At 37.0% G+C, this 18,836-nt stretch overlaps 1 protein-coding gene and 1 long non-coding RNA gene across 5 annotated transcripts in view; one reads left to right on the top strand and one right to left on the bottom strand.

The window, feature by feature from the left end:
* The window catches only part of Dclk1 (doublecortin like kinase 1), a 381,164-nt gene that overhangs the window by 47,739 nt on the left and 314,589 nt on the right, over nt 1-18,836 (top strand). The window lies entirely within an intron of this gene.
* LOC110351176 (uncharacterized) overlaps nt 1-18,836 on the bottom strand; it is a 38,202-nt gene that overhangs the window by 12,299 nt on the left and 7,067 nt on the right. The window contains exon 2 of the long non-coding RNA XR_002398296.2: nt 17,406-17,469. This is a non-coding gene — a long non-coding RNA (uncharacterized LOC110351176). The remainder of the gene's footprint in view (nt 1-17,405; nt 17,470-18,836) is intronic.

Below are 18,836 nucleotides of genomic sequence, written 5' to 3'. Positions count from 1 at the left end.
TTTTTTACCTCCTTCTTGGTGACCTGCCTATCTGAAGAATCAAAGGAATTTTTATCGATGGGTAGCTATGTTGTAGCTACTTGGTAGAGAATCATACACAGAAGACTTTTCAAAACAAGTGGAACTGATTTATAGTTATTAGTCATCTCTTTTTTGGCCTTATTATATGATTTTTATTTTATTTATTTACTATTTGAGTTTATTATAATTTCTTTTAGATAAATTGACAACAGAAAATAACAAAATAGGCAACTGACATATTCCAGTAATTTAAAATAAATCAAAACCCTTACCTTTAACTGAAGTTTTCATATTTTATCTACGATAGTGACTCTTAAACTTAAGAGAATCATGTTTTCCCTGGACTTCCAAGGCCATATTCCCACAAAGTTACATTTCTCAGGGAAAGTAGCTTTTAATTTTTTGTATTTTGTATTTGTCAGTGTTTAGACTCTGATTCTCTTATCCTTTGGTGGAGTATTTATATGCCCTTGATATTTATTCATCAAGTAACATAAACTGAGTCTTATTTTAGATCATTTTTTAATTTCCTTGCATTTGGAAACTGAGAAGATTAAGCATAGAAAGAAAGATGGAGAAGATAAATTCTGCAACCTGTGCTCTAGTTCTTGACAAAATGTTTCCTGATCATAGAGAAAAGACCCAGTTCAATTGAAGGGCATGGTTTTGCTTTCTCTCACTGACTGGGACACTTCATTTTAACGAAAGGTCCAGTGCTTCCTCACAGTGGCAGACACAGTGTATGGTTCTTCTCCATACCATCCCTGCTTCCTTTCTTCCCTTTCTTTTTCTCTTGGCACTTAATTTTTCCTTCTCATTTGAGCCTTTGATAAAAGTGTTAGGTAATTTCACTTGTCTTCTCATTTAACTTTTCACCTATAGCAATCACATTCCTTCTTTCACAATGGATGCTCCCCAGGGCTTTGTCCATGCCGTTCTGGGCAATACATCTTCAAGATGGTAAAGTACTTTCCAGTTGATAGTTCTGGAACCTCTAGTGGGTCCATGAACATGTTATGGTAACAATATTGACACTGATGTTTTTAAAAAACTACAAGTATAATTATTGCTTTAAGATGTTTCCCTTATAAAGCCCTGCATTTTAGAGTTGCCAAGCAGGTGTCAAGTAGTTATACATGTCATTTAATGAGGATCAAGTGAAAGCCCCTATTTCTCATTTGTTTTATCACTCTACAGAATGCCAAGAGCAGAAAGTTCCTGGTTTTGACCATTAAATGGCTTTTGCTAGGTTTTATTCTAAGCCATATATTGTTAATTTTCTACTCAGAACCATTGGTTAAATAAAGGAAGTTAACAAGGAGCAGAGTGGAAAGTGATAATAAAGGGCATTTATCTTAAAAATATATTGTTTCTTAGACTTACAAAAATGTTAGAAAGAAGTATAGTGGTTAATTTAACCAATATAGTTTTTAGTTACTGAGGTTAAATTATCTGCTCTGACTATTACTAAAGAAGATGTTTTGGGAGGAGGTGTGCAAAGTTTACACCAAGTCAAAAAGGCAGACTTTTAAAAGTTATAGCATATTTCAATGTAGATTTAATTCTAATACCAAATAAGGTATAGTCATTTGATATTTTTATGCTCAAATCATACATTTACCTTATAAATTAAAATTGTTTAAAAATATGTAACTGAAGATGATTGGGAAGAACAAATTTTGTCTTTGTATTTCCTAAATACTATCCAAGTTCTCTTGGTTTGTTTATAATTTAAATATTTTATGTAAAATAGCTATCATTCAAAATTGTCAATTATTAAAAAATTCCTTAGAGTATTCAAAGGTTAAGTAGTTCTATGAAGAACCCTTGGGTGAAAAAGGATTGGGAACATAAGTACTTGGAGCATGGTGGGGTGACTGAATGACGATGTACTGCCAGTTACTGTACGAATATCATGGAAACTCAGCATCCCTAGGACAGTTACCTTGCTTTTTTCAGGTGCTTAGTAAATGTTTGTTGACTAAAGGAATTTATGTATGCTACTATATGATACTATAAATATATAATATTTTTTCTCTATAAAAAATGAAAGTCATACTCCAATATATATGGAAAGTTAAATAGATGAATATGTAGCCACCATGGGAATCTTCAGAAGGGAGATTTCATTATAACAGATCAAGGCTTAGTTGTACATAATGAAGTGTTGGTTTTACCTGTACAATGTAGTCTATCAATCTAAATAAAAAATACGCCCACTTTCTTATTTGTAGCAGACTTAAATAGCTTGTCAATCTGTTCTAAATAAGGTACATCTCCAACTTTAATACCTATGTGAACACTGCTTCTGCCACTGTTTTCAAGAATATGACTAAGTATTTATGGTTTGAACTATATGAATTTCAGGAATATCTCAAGGCCACATCTGTTAGTAGTTTTGAAGCATTATTACTGTTTTTGTCCCTTATACAAGAAGGCTTGATTATCAAAGATTAAAGCAATACCCTCCTATCTCTAGCCATTTGTTTTGACATGTCTTGTTCTGAAAGTCTGTTGGTATGTGGTGGGGTGGAATATAGGAACCAAGACCACTATTATGGTTATAAGATTGTCACTTTCCTCCCCTCTTGGTTCTCTGAGCTCCCAGTTACCTCACCAGAAGCCTGAACATCGCCCTGCAATCTTACCTTTGCTTGCCTACCCTTGAACCTGGTGAGTCTTTCAATGACTAACCCAGTTTACCCTAAAACTGTATGAGAATCTAGTTCTGCTTCTCTGTGCATATTCTTGGGCTCTCACTCTTGGTCTTAATTCTTACAAAAGCTCCCTAACTAATCTTTGCTTTCTGTTTCTTTCCTCCTAAGCCTTTCTTGTTTGTGCTGTGTCAAGTGGGCTCTTTCTAAGACATAGATTAAGTCATCATCTCCATTTTGTCCCAGCATGACATGTACAGCTCATCAAGATGTGGGCCCCTTCTCCCTTCTAACTTTATGTCTTGCCATTTCTCCACATACCCTGTGACTTTTTCTCCCAACAGCTTGTAGTTTCCAACCTCAAGTGTCTTTGCAGACCTCCTTTCTCTGCCTGAGAGCCATCTATCTACTCTTCCTCATTGCTCTTTTAGGGGACATTATTTATGCATTTTTATTAATACATGTTGGCAGTACATAATGATGACTTTTGTCACGAGGAATTTGTACATGTACATAACACATGTTAATTCTTTTTTGTCTCCTTCTCTTCCCATCCCTCCCTGCTTCCTCCAACTCTTGATCCTCTTCCCATTTGAAAAGCTCTATCTCCATTTTTTTCTTCAATTCTCTATTTTTTAAAAATCCTTTTTCTCTTCCTTGTTTTCCTTCCAACGGACCAGTAAGTGTTGAATAACATTCCTTACCACAATAGTAAGCTTACAACTATTATGTCAGCCCATTTTAATGTAAGGTCTGCTTTAGAGTATATTGTGGGACATTTCATAGTTGTAAAGATAAAGTGCATTAGGGTCAGGGATTTAGCTCAGTGGTTCTGCCACCTGCCTCATAAGCACAAGGTCCCAAGTTGGATCCCCAGTAACAACAACAAGAAAAAAGATTAAGTGCACTAAATTTCTAAAACAGTAAGAGGTCATCTACCTAACGCTGATTCTCATTGAGCATGTGACACACTTGTTTTCTATGGTAATTGAAAAACACATCTAGATTATCAACCCTTGTTAATTCTCTCCATTTGACTTTTAAGTAATGATTAGTCACCAGCAGAGTGAAAAGCTTTAGTTCCTTCCTGATACCAAGTAGAGATCAAAGTGCCAGGAACTTTTCCCACTGGTTTTGTGGAATCAGTCTTGTACTAGAGGAAATAAGATTTTGTCTTGCTTTGTATTTGACATGCAAGAGAAAAAAATCAAATTGAGTAACATGTTATTAGCGTGAGGCAAGAGTCAGTGTTTTAGAAACAAAAAGGAAGTTAGAGAAATTAAATGACCAGAACTGCCCATTTTTATGTTTCTTTGTACAAAGAAGAAAAAAGATACCTTCACCAGAGAATGGAGGTAGAAAGAAGAGAGTAGATGGAAACCTTAAGTAAATGGGAACATTTTTTCAAATGAACTGCATGGGATTTATATTGGTGGACAGTCCTAGGGAGAAGTATCATGAGGGAATGGAATAAGTGAGTGTTACACAGCAAGGAGACGTATATACATGGAAGGTGGAGCTGAGTCTGGTTCCAAAAATAAAGTATGTTGCCTAGAATACTTCCAAAAAAGGCTTGTGCATCCAACCAGGGTTAGTAGACCAGTGGATCCGAGGTCATTGGGCCTGTCTTTCCGGGGTCACTCAGCTATTCATAATGTAAGATTTTTTGATTAAACAAGGGGAGCTTGCACACTTATTTATGAAGATATGAGATTACACAGAAGAGGAAGAGTGATTTGAAGAGAGCTAGAAATCAGACTCATTGAAGATATAAGAAAGAACATTAAGATCCTCTCTCAAAGCCTATTTATGATTCTAGTAAAAGCCATTTTGAACTAATTTCAGACTTTTTCCTTCCAACTTGGTGTGTAAATAGCACCAATGATAGTAAGTAGATCAAGACAGTTTTTAAGATACAGAATAAAATCCTGTTTCTGCTCTTTGCTATTGATATCTCATCTGTGTTTTAAAAATATTCTTAAACATTTAGAATTCACAGAATTATTGCAATAGAGATTAGAAGTAGAAAGGAGTATAATATGCTGAGGAAATTGTTGCCCTAGGAAGGTTGGCTAAGAATACTTAACATTCTTGTGTTATTGTGAGCTCTAAGACAGAAATGGAAATGCAGTTGTCATGGGACTTATTAGCAACAGAATATTTTGGTTTGTCAAGAAGTACAGATCTTTTCCTAGCACTAATATTCAAGTGCTACTCTCTTTGAGTCTCAGGGTACCTCAGTACCGGTTGCATGTCCTGCAGACCCACTGGGCTGCCAATGTCCCCACAGCTGGTTTTAGTGCTCCTGTTCCCATACAGGGCACATTTGCCATTTTGCAGCCTGCTTTTCCTTATCATTTCTTCCCTATATGGAAAAGAGCTGTCCTTTCATCCCCCACAGCATAGTTAAGGCCAAATTATGTATTATTGGAGCTTCCTGGAAGGCTTTCACATAGAAGAAAGGTAAGGAAGCAGCCTTTAGACTGGAGCCTCAATGGGCTGTCCCTGAAGGTCCAGAATCCCATTTCTTCTCTGGCTGGGTGACAGAGTCCAGCTTATCTGCTCTCTTCATTGTATCCTCTCTTCCCTGCCAGGGATCAGACCCAGTCCTCAGCACCTCCCCTCCAAATAAAAAGGGAGTTTTCTTTTCAAGAGTTGGAACACTAAACACTCACACTATGTGTGGTTTTCAGGAACACAATGTACTACCAACTGTAATCACCGTAGTGCACAAAAGAGCTCTGGAATTTATCCCTCCTGCAGAATTATACAGCCTTTGACTAACATCTCCCCAACCCTCCTTTCTCCTCATCCCATCCAGCCTTTGGTAACTTCCACTCTACTCCCTACTTCTGTGAGGTCAGTTTTTTTATATTCCACATGTGAGTGAGATCTTGTGATATTTGTCTTTCTGTGCCTGGCTCATTTCACTTAGGTTTCACTTAGGTTTCAAATAACTCAATGGATGAGTCTCACTCTATTATCTGTGTATATGCTATTGTTAATTATGTAGATTTAACCATTCCACAATGTATATATACACTTAAAAGCATCATGTTGTACTAAATAAATACAGGCAATTTTATCTGACAATTAAAAAAAATAAGGTAAAGGAAAATTTCCTCAAAGCATACATTGACTTCAGAGCCACATCTCATCTGGGAAAGCTGTAGTTATTATGTGAGGTGGCTCTCTTCCTACTGATTCCACATAGACCTATTCCATATAGACCATTTGCATTACCCCTTTATAATCCGGAGGTCCTTAAAGAGTTTTCCCACCATACAGTATATGGTTGGTTTCCAAAGGTAGGTTTGAATCTTCAATTATGAAGAAACAAGAAAGACACATGTAATATGTTTTCACACATTATGTTTTGTAAAAGATATTATTGTTCAGGCCTAGCCAGATAATCCTTTGTCCTTGGGCACTCTAGTACTATCTAAGGGCTCCTTGAATTTTTTTTGGTAAGACCATAGATTTCGAGCCACTTTGTTTCACTTGTCTCTGACCATGTTCACTGCCTTCTCATTTCCCAGAGGAGATTTGATCATCCCTGACTGGGAGAATGGTGTGTCAACAGCAGAAGGGATGTTCGTAATTGTTAAAGCATCTAGTTTACCCCTACTTACTCTGCCAAGCCCGTCTCCTATAGGAAGAGAATGAGAAGGAGAGAGGAACAAATACTCTGTAGGAATCTTCTCGATGGAAAAAGGCATTCATACCCTCGTAGCAGCTCCTGTATGCCAGCTGCCCACATAGCTTTGTTTTCCAAAGCTTTAGAAAACTTTACATGGCTGTATCTGTCATTAGGCTGCAAACTTCTTATAATTAGGTCTTTTTGTGTTTCTTTGCCTTTTATGCTTGCCTGTAGGAGATGTACAGAAATTGATTACCAGTACATAATGCAACTTCCTAACTCTTTGTTAATTGCAGCATTGACAAAGAGATCACAGGTCCCGTTGCAAGGGATTATTTTCCCTGTAGCAGCACCTATGCTGGAAGATGAGTGGCCTATTTTGTTGCAAACTTTGCATCTCACTTGTCTAGACATGCAAACATTCTCTATCATGTAGGATGTTGGAAAGCTATCCAGGAAACACTATTTACAGCTGAAGTACAAGGCATTGAGGTCATATGATGCAGACTTCCCTTGGGACTAATTTCTTCTTCCTGTGTGCTTTGCACCAGAATTAAGGTCAGCAGAGGTGTTCAGAACCCAAGGGACCCTGGGTGTACAGACATGGACACCTGAGGACTGGTTCAGATAGTGTTTTGTTTTTGTGCTACTGAGGATTGAACTGAGGGCCCCAAACACACTAGACTAGTGTTCTATCACTAAGCTACATCCTCAGGCTCAAGAAGTGTTTTAATCACAGAAACATGTGCAACATTGGCTCATTTCTCAGAGGAACTAATTAAATAATGCTAATAACTGGCACACAGTGATGTCAGATGGGAAAGTTTTAAGTGGGAAAGGAGGAAACCAAGGGATAGGATCCAGTTCTAGCTAATGAAGGATGAGCCTTTTATACCAAATGTAGATTAATAATAAATCTTTTTATTAAAAATGTCAAATCTTGCCAGGGATTTAGCTCAGTGGTTTCACTGCCTGCCTCGCAAGCACAATGTCCTGGTTCAATCCCTGGTACAAAAAAAAGTCAAATCTTATTGAAGCCTGGTAGTGAATGCTTGTAATCCTACCTAATCACCTAGGAGGCTGAGGTGGGAGGTTCATGAGTTTGAAGCCAACCTATGTAACATGGTGGGATTCTTGTCTAAAAAGACAAACAAAAACCAAATAAGCCTAATCCTGTGCTGAGTGCTGCAGTGTTTGATTTGTATAGAAACATTCCTTTAAAAGTTTCTTCACAGAACAATTTTTTTTACTAATGGGTAACTAACTGAAAATAAACAGTATACAATGAATTATTCTATTAGGGTCTAAGTTGCTAAAATAATCAAACAGGAATTCCAGAAGAAATGAAGGGTTGGCTTTAGGAGTTGGCAGAATCTTGAAATACCTATTGCTATGGAAGGCTTTGTCCCCAGGATGTGGTTTTGGAAGGTGGTGGAACCTTTAGGAAGTGGGGCTTCGTGGAAGGTCTTTAGGTGATTAGAGTGTGCCCAGTGGGACCCCTGCCTCCTTCTTCTTCCTCTTTGTTTCTTGGTTTATGATGTAAGTGGTTTTGCAGCACTATGTGTTCCCACCATGATGTGCTGCCTATTGATTACTACAGTGGAGTCAATTGTTCATGGACTGAAACTTCTAAAATTGTGAGCCAAAATAAACCTTTTCTCTTTAAAGAATGATAATGTAAGGTCTTTTATTATGGAGACAGAAAACTGACTAGCACACTCATTGTACAGCTGTTGCTCTGTTTGCCCTTTTCAAATCTACTTTAGCCTTCTCTTTGAGGGAGCTCACTATGCTTAATGGCAGACTGGCACTTTTTCAGTTTACCGTAATTATAATTTTCCTTGATAGCATTCAGAATATTGGTAGGGAACTATGAAACATACTGTGTAGTAATTTAAGGACATGATTTCTCATAGACAAAATGTAAATCACAGTGAACATGAGCAGTCATGAGAACTTTATAGTTGAAGCTTTAAAGATATCATTAATGGAGTTTTGTTTCTTTGGGGATAGTAATTCAGAACTGGCTTCCAACTTTCATTCACATTGATAATTTTTGCCTTTACAAAAGCAATTTTCAGACTATGTGCAGAAGTATGATTTAAGAAAACAACCTATAGATAATATAAATTATAGAAAATATTGAGGAAAGATCACAATAATTTCATAAGACATTATCTCTGAGAAAGAAAAGTGGGATCAGAGTTGATAAAGTATCAATTTGCTTTGTGTAATTTGAATTGTTCACAATATAAATGTATTTTAAGTATAAAGATAAAAGGTGAATACATCCAAAGACAATTTTAGAGCATATAGGTTTTCAATTCAAACATTTTTATTTTATGTAATTTTGAGATTAAAAATCATTATTTGAAAAAAATATTAATTTGGGGGTCCTTAGGCATATTTATGGTATCTAAGTTTTCTAAAGTGGATATGTAAAGAAGACATCAGTTATTAGTAATTAATCTTTGGCAATAAGGTGAAAATGAGAAATTTGTTTTCCTTTGAAGAGTATATATATTTATGTATTTTTTTCAAAGTTCAAGTGATTTATATAATATAGAACATTTTATAAAATAGAGTTATAATTTAATTTTTTATGTGGAATAATGGTCTATCCTAAAGATGCTTAAAAATTAAATTAGGTGCCATGTAACCAATAGTAATGAAGACAGTTTTGCACTGACTTATTCTCGTATCCATTTTTACACACTTATCTAAGCTTTCCCTCGTCCCTTTTTTATGTGCCATACTTGTAGGTAATCTTTCTAATAGAAATTTAGTGGGAGCACAGATTAAGGACAGAATGATTGTAGCTTTAACAAGTGTAATTAACTTCTTATAAAGCACAGTTCTTTAGGAAAATCTTGAAATAGAATAACTATTTCCAGATCTGGGCTTTTATCCCTTCCTTTATCATTCTGTTCCTTCCACTTCTGTCCTGTCAGCTTAGAGATTCCTCTAAGAAGCTTTCCAAAACTTCTTTGTTTTTTTTTTTAAGGTAGAGGCATAAAGAGGTTTATTAGGCAGAGATTAAAGAACACATTCAAATAAAATAGAGTTATGGCCTGAGAGAGAGAGAGAATATAGCATGGAGCTGGGAATATTTATGTGTTTTTGGTGGTGGAAATATATGAAATTTGTTAATCTGTAAAAGTCTGGGCTTGGTTTACTACTGGAGAAATATGACAGCCCACCTAAAGGTGAAAAAATAATGTCTCATTTACAGGTGAAAGGATAATGCATTTTATAGTAGAAAGGCATGGGCCTAATCAGTTGTACTTTTTAATGGGCGATCTAAGATGTTTCACCTAAAAACATTCTTTGAAACCTTAGAATCTGTTTCTATCTTAAGGTCAGGTTTCTCTCCTCTACTTTATCAATTAAGATAATTTATGAGCTAGAAGTATCTTTAATTGATTTTAAATATGATGGTTCCAAAATCTTCATGTTTGTTCCCTGTCTCTTCTTAGCCATTTCTTTTCTATAGACTAGATTTTTGAAATTGCTGCAAGATTTGACCCCTAGGGTGCCAGGTGATGTTAATGATTTGAAAAGTCAAATGCCCAGCTGTTGTACTTGTGGACCAATTTCTAAAGCCTGCACCATTAACTATCTGAGGATAAGGGAAATGGAAGATATTTCTCAAATGGGAAGGGGATCAAGAGATGAAAGGAGAGGGAGGGAGGGAGCAAAAGGGGATTAAAAAAGGAATTAATATGTGCTATGTACATGTACCAACTCCACACAAGGAATGTAAAGATTATGTAGTGCAAACATGTACTAATTTAAAAAAAGACAACCTAGTTACTGTCTGGTGATTCTTACATCCAGACTTTTTCTTCACCCTTTTCATTCCACCAGGGAAGCAATCATTCATGGATGTTTATTGACATTTCTGCATCTGTTTTTGAATTCCTCAGGGATTACTTGACTTTTTCTTTGTGATAGTCTAATCTTATATGTCTCTTTGCCCTAATCTGTTTTTTTGTTTGTTTGTTTTTGAATTTTGGGTGTTTTTTTTTGAGACAGGGTCTTGCTCTGTGGTTCAGGCTGAACTTGAACTCACTGTGTAGCCCAGGCTGGCCTCAAACTCATGGCAATCCTCCTGCCTTGGCCTCTGGAGTGTTGAGACTACAGGTGTGCACCACCATGCCTGGGCCCTAATCTGTTTTTAATAGATAAATAAATTTCATTTTCTTCCTTTTGATGTAAAGTTGTTTGAGAAAGAAAACTCTCAATGTGATCTATTTCTGTTCTTCTAGCATGTTCTAATTATGTTAGAAAAATAACAAAAAGAAACTTGGAGAAATCCAAGTGGAGATGAACCTATTGGCTTGGTTCATTTAGCTTAGACAGAGCATCTCAATGAAGGACTTAAATGGCCAAATGTAAGGTTAAAAAGCCCAGCTATAGGTACCAAAATGAGTGGCACACCATATGTCTTCCATAAATAGTTGTTGAATTCAGAAAATTTAAATGAGAAGCCTCAAGGGAAAAGATTATTGCTTGAGTTGTATGGGTCCTTTTTTTCTATAATATTACAGCATAGCTAGAATATAAATAATATAATTATGTTTGTTCTGTATCTTAGTTACTTTTCTTGTTGCTGAGACACAATACCTGACACCCACAGTTAAAAGAGGAAGGGTTTATTTTACCTTACAGTTTGTAGAGGTTTCAGTTCATAGTCACCTGGCTCCAAGGCAGGGTGACGTGGCAGAGGGGCATCACAGAGGAGAAACAGTCCAAGGCAGAGCAGACAGGAAGCAGTGAAGCAGCAAGCAGCAGCAACAAGCCTGCCTTCCATCTTTTCCCCTTATATTCTGTCCAGGCTATAAGCCTATTGATTGGTGTCACCCACACCCATGTGGGGCATTACTCACACTCAGAACTATGCTAAACCCATTTAGCTATCACACACCCTTAATCCCAGTATCATGTACCCTAGATACGGCCACTTCCAAAAAGCCTCACCAATGAGCACACAAGGATTTAGGGGACATCTAGATACAGGCTATAACATTATGTTTATTAGCATTTATTCCATGTTCAATTTTATTGAAATTTGTTGTTGAATTTGCATACTTGTAAAGTTTACACTATTACATTTTTCAGTTTCTATTACTATCATGAAATACCCAAGGCACTTAAATAAAAGAAAAGGTTTTCTTTGAATCAGAGTTTTGGAGGTTCTAGCCCAAGCTTAGATGGGCCTACTACTTTGAGCAGGGGTGGTATGCCTTGGAGAGAACCTGTGACAGAGCAAACTGTACTAGCCAGGATGCAAAAGAGAAACTGAGAAGACTGGCAAAGCCCCACAGTCCCTTTTGATGTCATACTAACAATGACCTAATTACCTTCCCCGATCTCCCAGGGCCCTAGCTCCTGAAGGTTCCACCACTTCCTGTAGCACTACTCTGAGGACCAAGCCTTTAACACATGGACTTTTGTGGGTCACTCACCCAAACATAGAAAGTCCCTACACTTTGATGATTAGATGGGCACAGTTAGATGGTACAGGCAACAAGCATTTTATTAGCATTGTTTAAGTTTTAATTATCATCAACTGGGTAGTGAATGCTACTCCATTTGTTCTGTAGGCATCAACTGAGCATTAGCTAACAAGGGTGGAGAGGTCAACAGTCTGTCTTCACCAAGTAGCATTGACATTTTAGAAATAACTTGGTTTTTTAGACTGAGAACTTGTTATTTCTTGTATCTAAATGTCCCCCCAAAGCCTCATGTGGTAATAGGTGGGGCTTTTCAGAGGTGGCTATGTCTAAAGTATGTGATGCTGGGATTGATTTATGGTGAGATACATAGAATATAAGGGACAGAAAGAGAGCTGCTGTTCTTGCTTGCTGCTTCACTACTTCACTGCTTGCTGGCTTCTACTTTGCTGCCCTCTGCCAACCATGGACTGTTTCTCCTCTGAGATACCCCTCTGCCATGCTACCCTGCCTTGGAGCCAGCCAATTATGAACTGAAACCTCTACAAACTGTGAGCTTAATAAACCTTTCCTCCTTTAACTTTTGGGTGTTGGGTATATTGTCTTAGGAATAAGAAAAATAACTTAGACAGGACTATAGTTAAGCTGGCAAGGTACCCAAAAGAATACTTAATTGTAAGATGGGAAAGATGTTGCAGAGACTTAAAAATATGGAATAATAAAAAAAAACTAGAAATATTCAGTGAACTGAAATATGAGAGGATATCCTAGCTTTATAAGGTTACTGACATAGGATTTAAAGTCCCTGGTCAGAAGCAAAAGCCAGACATTGCTAAAGGCCACCATCTTGGTCTGTTAAGGTAGCCTAGCATTTTCCTCTTTGAATATGGTACTTTTTTATTACCTAATAAACAATAGATTCTTTACTCCTTGAACCTCCCTTTCCTAAGGACTTTCCAGGTACTAGGTTGGAATGAGTGGGTGCTCTGTTTAATACTATCCAGATGGTTGTCAAATGGAACAGAGATTTCAGATTCTTATGCACAAAAGATATTTTAAAAAACAACTTTTGTGGACAGAGTCCATTCCCTATAACTGAGATGATCCTACCATCCCCCACCCCCCACTGGGGGGCATGACTTGGCCAGCTACTGTCATACCTCTCCTCCTTGTGTCCCTTTGCTCCCCCTCAATCCTCTCCCCTCCACTCCCTGGCTATCTAGTAGCAAGTACACTCCACTCCAACATAAGTGCAATTCTACTGTGCCCCTCCCTCATTCCAGCCCTTCAGATGCAGCTGGTGCCTTATTGAAGAAGGGAGGGATCTGGGCCCATTGTTAACACCTCCCCAAACCCCTGGTTTCAGCCCTGCCCCCTCATTGGATCACCACAGTGACACCTGAGGCTGTCCCGGAGCCCTGCACCAATAATAGACCTGTACTTGGACCAGTCATAGACCTGCAGCTGCTATATAAGCAGTACTTTTCACACACTTCTCAAGTTAGTCTAGGAGGGCTCCCTCCAGTGTACTGATTCCTCTGTGCTACAGCATAAGCCCTATTAAAATACTCATGTTGGTGATCTGTAATCCTGCTTATGATTTATTTCTTGGGTATTGTGGTCTCCAAAAGTCCTACAAACTTACTTGGGATTCTTATCCTGAGTAGTATAAACAAAGTGGTCATTTCAAAAGAAGGGACAATAAACATCAAGGGCTGTTATCACTAAAGACCAACAGACAAGGATAATTAGCAGATGGCAGAATCAACCTATGGTGTCCAGCACTGGCTGGCATTGGTTGGCAGCAGAAGAGACCAGCAGTTGGCTGTGTCACCTGTTGGCATCCAGCATTATCCAGTGCCATCTGGTGTCATCAAGAGCTGCCCTTTGTCAATTCATGATTTCTTATAAGTTGAGCAAAAGAACCCTAGGCAGATAGGCAACCTAACCATAACTTTAACTCACAAAGAGCTGAGTTTATGAGACAACTATTGCCTTTTGCTGACTGTGACTTTTTGAATATTTCCTTTAGTCCACAGAGGAGCATGAGAGGCAAGGATAAAGAAGGATAAAGAAGACAAAATGGTAGATAGGAACTGAGGCTGATGAGTTCAGATTTTTGTCTAATCCAGTCCATGGATTTGTCTCTTTTTCATATGAAAAGTATTTTATTCACTTTTAGTGCTTTCTGCAGTTTTGATTTCCATGAGGTTTGCAAACTGATCTCTTGGAATGTTTTCAACAAGGACTGTAATTGTTTTGCAGATGTTACTGGAAATGTTGGTGACACCATCACTCCCCCTTGATGCAGTGACTCTAGGGAATGCAACTCCTCTCTACACACTTATTCAATCATTTAAATGACAAATGATACATACCAATGATTGTTAAAATATCAGTGCTGAATATAAGATTGTCTGGAGGGACAGATTGGTGGCCTCTCCACCTTCATTAGCTAATGCTCACCCAGTGCCTATACACAGTGCTACAGTTTTCAAGTCAATTGTTCTCTATTTCAGTCTATAGGAGCACTTCGAAGTTTAAAGAATATGTGTGTAAGCCTATACTATTGTTTAATTTCTACACTCTTTCTACTTAAATTGGATAAATGTTATGTTTCGTGGAAGAAGTGAGAGAACATATTAAAGCAATGGTTGATACCATTCTCGTTAAATTATGAGGCCTTCCTAGGTGTGTGTGGTGAAATAGGAACAGGAAATGGAGCTGCCAGTTTCCAATACTTTCTACCCAGATACAGGTTAAAAATCCAGAACAATGAAACTTTCCAAGGATACCATTTCTGGGATGTGAGTACCTGTTTTTTAATGGTACATTAGGTATAACCTGTTAATTTAGCTATTAAGATCTGCATTTCAAAACCACCTAATCTGCCTTCTATTCTTTTGAACTGTGAGTGGTCTCCTCCAGTAGATTTTAGAATACTTAATTTTTTTAAAAATGTGACTGAATATTTTTCTTGTTTCGTTATCATTTCATAATCTGGCCAAAAATGTTATTTAATGATGCACTGAGTAATGAGATTGTGTCTTCAAAATTGACATTGTTTTTGTAAGGCTTCTTTAGACCTTATTTAATGAGGTGTTAAGAGAAGGAATAATTTGGTAGAAATCCACTTGAGTCACATTGTGTTCTTAGCTTCATTATGTTGATAATTATTCTAATCTTTTTCTCTTAAAAGTTACTTTCATTTCAACCACTTAATTAATGTTATATTAAATTTTTGTACCCATTGAAATGCTTATTCTTTCATATGAATGATGTAAAACTTCTGCCAAATATTTAGGTCTTTAATTATTTAAAGCAGGATTTCTCAATACTGCATTATTGACATTTTGGACCAGGTAAATCTGTTGTAAAGGGCAGTTTTGTGCTTTGTAATGTGTTTAACATTATTCACAACCTCCACCAACCAGATGGCAGAATGCCTGACCCATGTTGTGGCAACCCAAAATGTCTCCAAAAACTGTCACATATCTTTGGGGAGGAAATTCATCCTGTTTGAGAATCACTAGTTTAAAATCTACACCTTTTCCAATAACAAAAAGGGATTCCTTATCTTGGGAAAAAAAGGTGAAAAATACAAACAATATTTGATACAAAAATACCTGTGGAGATGCAACTGGAAGGGTTATATTGTATTTTTATGTCCTAGGTTCAGTAAACTCAAATCCAAAGCAGGCTAAATATTGAAATAATGGGAGAAATAAATTGTTTATTTCCACATAAAGTATTTCTGAACCAAGACTGATACAGACTGATTTACTAGATGAGTGCCATCTGGAAAAAGCTAATAGTTAAATTTCAAACCACTGAAGGAAACTGACGTATCAGATTGAAATGCTGCTGACCTTAATGAATATTTCCAATTTTATTTTCCTCACTCTGTAAGATAATGATAGATGGACAGAAGCATCTTGTTGAATTCCTATATTTTAGGGATTAGACATTAGCAGATTTTCCATCTCGTTTTTTTCCCTTGGTTTTGGTTGTCACACTGATTTTTTATACACATCTTTTTGCTTTCCTTTCTAATGCCTCGGTACCTTACCACAGGTTATCACTTAGCAACTAGTCTTGGTTCTCTCTTTCTTTCTCTCTTTCTCTCTTTCTTTCTTTCTGCTTTCTTTCTTTCTTTCTTTCTTTCTTTCTTTCTTTCTTTCTTTCTTTCTTTCTTTCTTTCTTTCTTTCTTTCTTCTTCATTAACTCTCAATCACTGAACATATAGGTCCACAATCCCTTTTCTGCTACTCTCAATCTTCAATCACAGAAATTTTTTCATACTTCATTGTTGGTAAAACCTGACCCCAGTTGATATAAGAGTTTTTTAGTCATTATTTATCCCACCTGATGTGAACATGTATATATGATAATTCAAGATTATTAATGTGCTGAGCATGGGTCACTGTCCAGATGCCACTGTTGGGGATATGTGATATCTAATATAGATATTGTGCTGTTTTTCTGAAACCTGAAAAATTCAGAATCCCAACAAATTTGGCTTCCCAAGCTTTTGGTAAGGCACAACTACAATTACCTCTGAATGACTTTTTAATCATTTTCCTTTGTGTATCCCCAGCTACTGATGGAGCATTTTTTCAATGCATCAATAAATTTATTTAAAATTATACCAACTCATTTTCCTTGCTTTAGGTAGCAGGATATTCCCAATCATTTTGTTGATAGTGAGTACCTTGGTGTTTAAAGCTAGAGCTTCTATTAACATCCCCTTTTCTCTGCTTATCCTGCCTGTTAAATTCCTGAGGCTTTCTAGGTCCTCATCCACAGTATTCTTTTCGTATTCATCATCATGGACAGTGAGTTTAAACTTGAGCTTTTAGATCACTCTCCATTTTGTACATGACCGCCACATTGTTTCCTCTGTCCTGACCTATGGTGACTTTGTGGGCTCACTTTCTGTGCATTTCCAAGATCACCTTGGCATGGCTTCATCTCTAATCATGTAGCAACTGGGGCTTTTCTGCTACTGAGACACACAGTCTCTGCAATGTCATATGTTTTCATGCCATGTCCTATTCTTTCATTGATTGTCTCTCCCTGGCAAAAATCCCCCTTTTGTCAGAGTCTATTTTCCTCATGCCTTTTCCATTCATCTTCTCCAAATAACGTTCCCTTAATGCAGTGGTGACATTTTATGGGATGGGTGCTTTCCCAAATAGTATGGACCTGGCACAAAATGCTAAGTCCATATAATCAGGCCTACTTTTTCTCTCTGGAGATGATTCACTTATATAAAATTGTAAGCACAAAATGATAGTCTATTAATGTCTTGTATCTCTATTTCAAATTCCCTTAAAATAAGGCCATTTTGGAACTCTATCAAAAGTTAATCTTACTTTACATTTCCATTAGCTTTTCAACTGTGTTTTTGGTGTTTTACCACCCGCATGCTCCAGCACTCAGATATTTCACATATAGATCACTCAGCTCTCTAAACATTCCAAAATGTTTCAATATATACAACTTATATGCCATTTTAAATAAATAATTTAATAAAATATGGTTTGCTTGTGGCTGAAATGAAAGAAAAATGAAAGATTTACACCAAATTGCAGAACTATATCCAGTTGGTATAGATAATGGATCATTGCTAACCTGAAAGAGCTTTAGTGGCGCAACCCAAGGCTTGATCCTACCAGCAGTATCTTGACCAGTCTGGCTGTGTGTTGAAAGAAGACATAAATGGTGAAGATGCGTATTGTCTTAGTCAGTTGGGCTGCTGTAACAGAATACCATAGACCAAGTAGCTTAAATAATAAATATCTACTCATGATTTTGGAGGTGGGTAAATTTTAGGATCAGGGTATTCACAGATTGAGTTCTTGTTGAGGATTCTTTTCCTGGTTCACAAAAGAGAGATAATGCTTTGGGTTCTCTTTTCTGTTTTATAAGGACATAAATCCCATGATAGTGGCTGAACACTTATAACTTGATATAAACTTAATCACCTCCCAAAGGATCCATTTCTGAGAACCATCACATTGGGAATTAGGAATTCAACATATGAATTTTAAGGAGACATAAAATTTAGTCCATGGTATTATCTTATTAATATACTGGTTAATGAGATTCTAATATTATATCTCACTAAAATTATGGGTGAGACCTTACAAAGTCACATTAATGTTTATGATATTGCAGGTTCTCCATTTATGTCTTCTATATCAGTTGTAGAAGTAATGGCCAGGGCAAAGCTTCACACTCTTAATTCATGAAAGTCATGTAGATTCAAGTAACCAGAATAAGAAAACCATCTATTGTGACATGTTAAGGCAATTACAGACCAAGGACCTATATAGCATGGTGTGTTGTGTTGGTGAGGTGGCCATCTCTGTGCCTTCCTCCAAGTGGCTTGCATCCAGATGTCCTCTGAAAGCCTTATTCAGTCATAGATGGGCCTTTGTAATAGGTGGCTGGTTTTAGAGTGTGTGACCCTGGGATTGATTCATGGTGCAATGCTAGGATCAAGGGCACTAGGGTTAAGGGTGTGAGTTCTACCTAGCCTAAGTAGTCTAGAGAAGATAAAAGGAGCAGAAAGATGCTGTTAAGGCCCCTTGTTGCTTTTGCTGTCCTTTGAGTTCAGTGAACTATTTTTGTTCTGTGATGCCCCTCTGCCATGTGCCTCTGTGCCTTAGAGCCAGCCAACTATAGACTGAAACCTCTACAAACTGTGAGCTAAATAAACCTTTCCCCCTTTAACTTTGAGTGTCAGATATTTTGTCTCAGCAATGAGAGAAAAATAACTAAAACAATCTGTTTACCTTACTGGATGTATCTGGGCCTCCTTTTACTTTTATACCATTTCATCTTGTTTATGCCTTATTATAGCAATTTTGTTTACATTATTTTTATGTTTAAAAGTCATTTGCATTAATATACTTGAAGCTGATTGATCACAGTGACTGTCTCCAGTGTTAGCAGAGAGAGTACTTGGTATTTAATACCTTAATTAACAAATATCAAATTATTCCACTGACCCTTTCCTGGGGATATTGGCAAACAAGTAGGCATTTAAAAAGGGGAAAG

The sequence above is a fragment of the Heterocephalus glaber genome, unplaced genomic scaffold, assembly GCF_053883595.1.
Source record: "Heterocephalus glaber isolate CG9 unplaced genomic scaffold, H.glaber_assembly_v1.0 deba00001720, whole genome shotgun sequence".
Lineage (NCBI taxonomy): Eukaryota > Metazoa > Chordata > Mammalia > Rodentia > Bathyergidae > Heterocephalus > Heterocephalus glaber.
The sequence above is the reverse complement of the archived record's forward strand: the minus strand, read 5'-3'. Positions and strand labels throughout refer to the sequence as shown.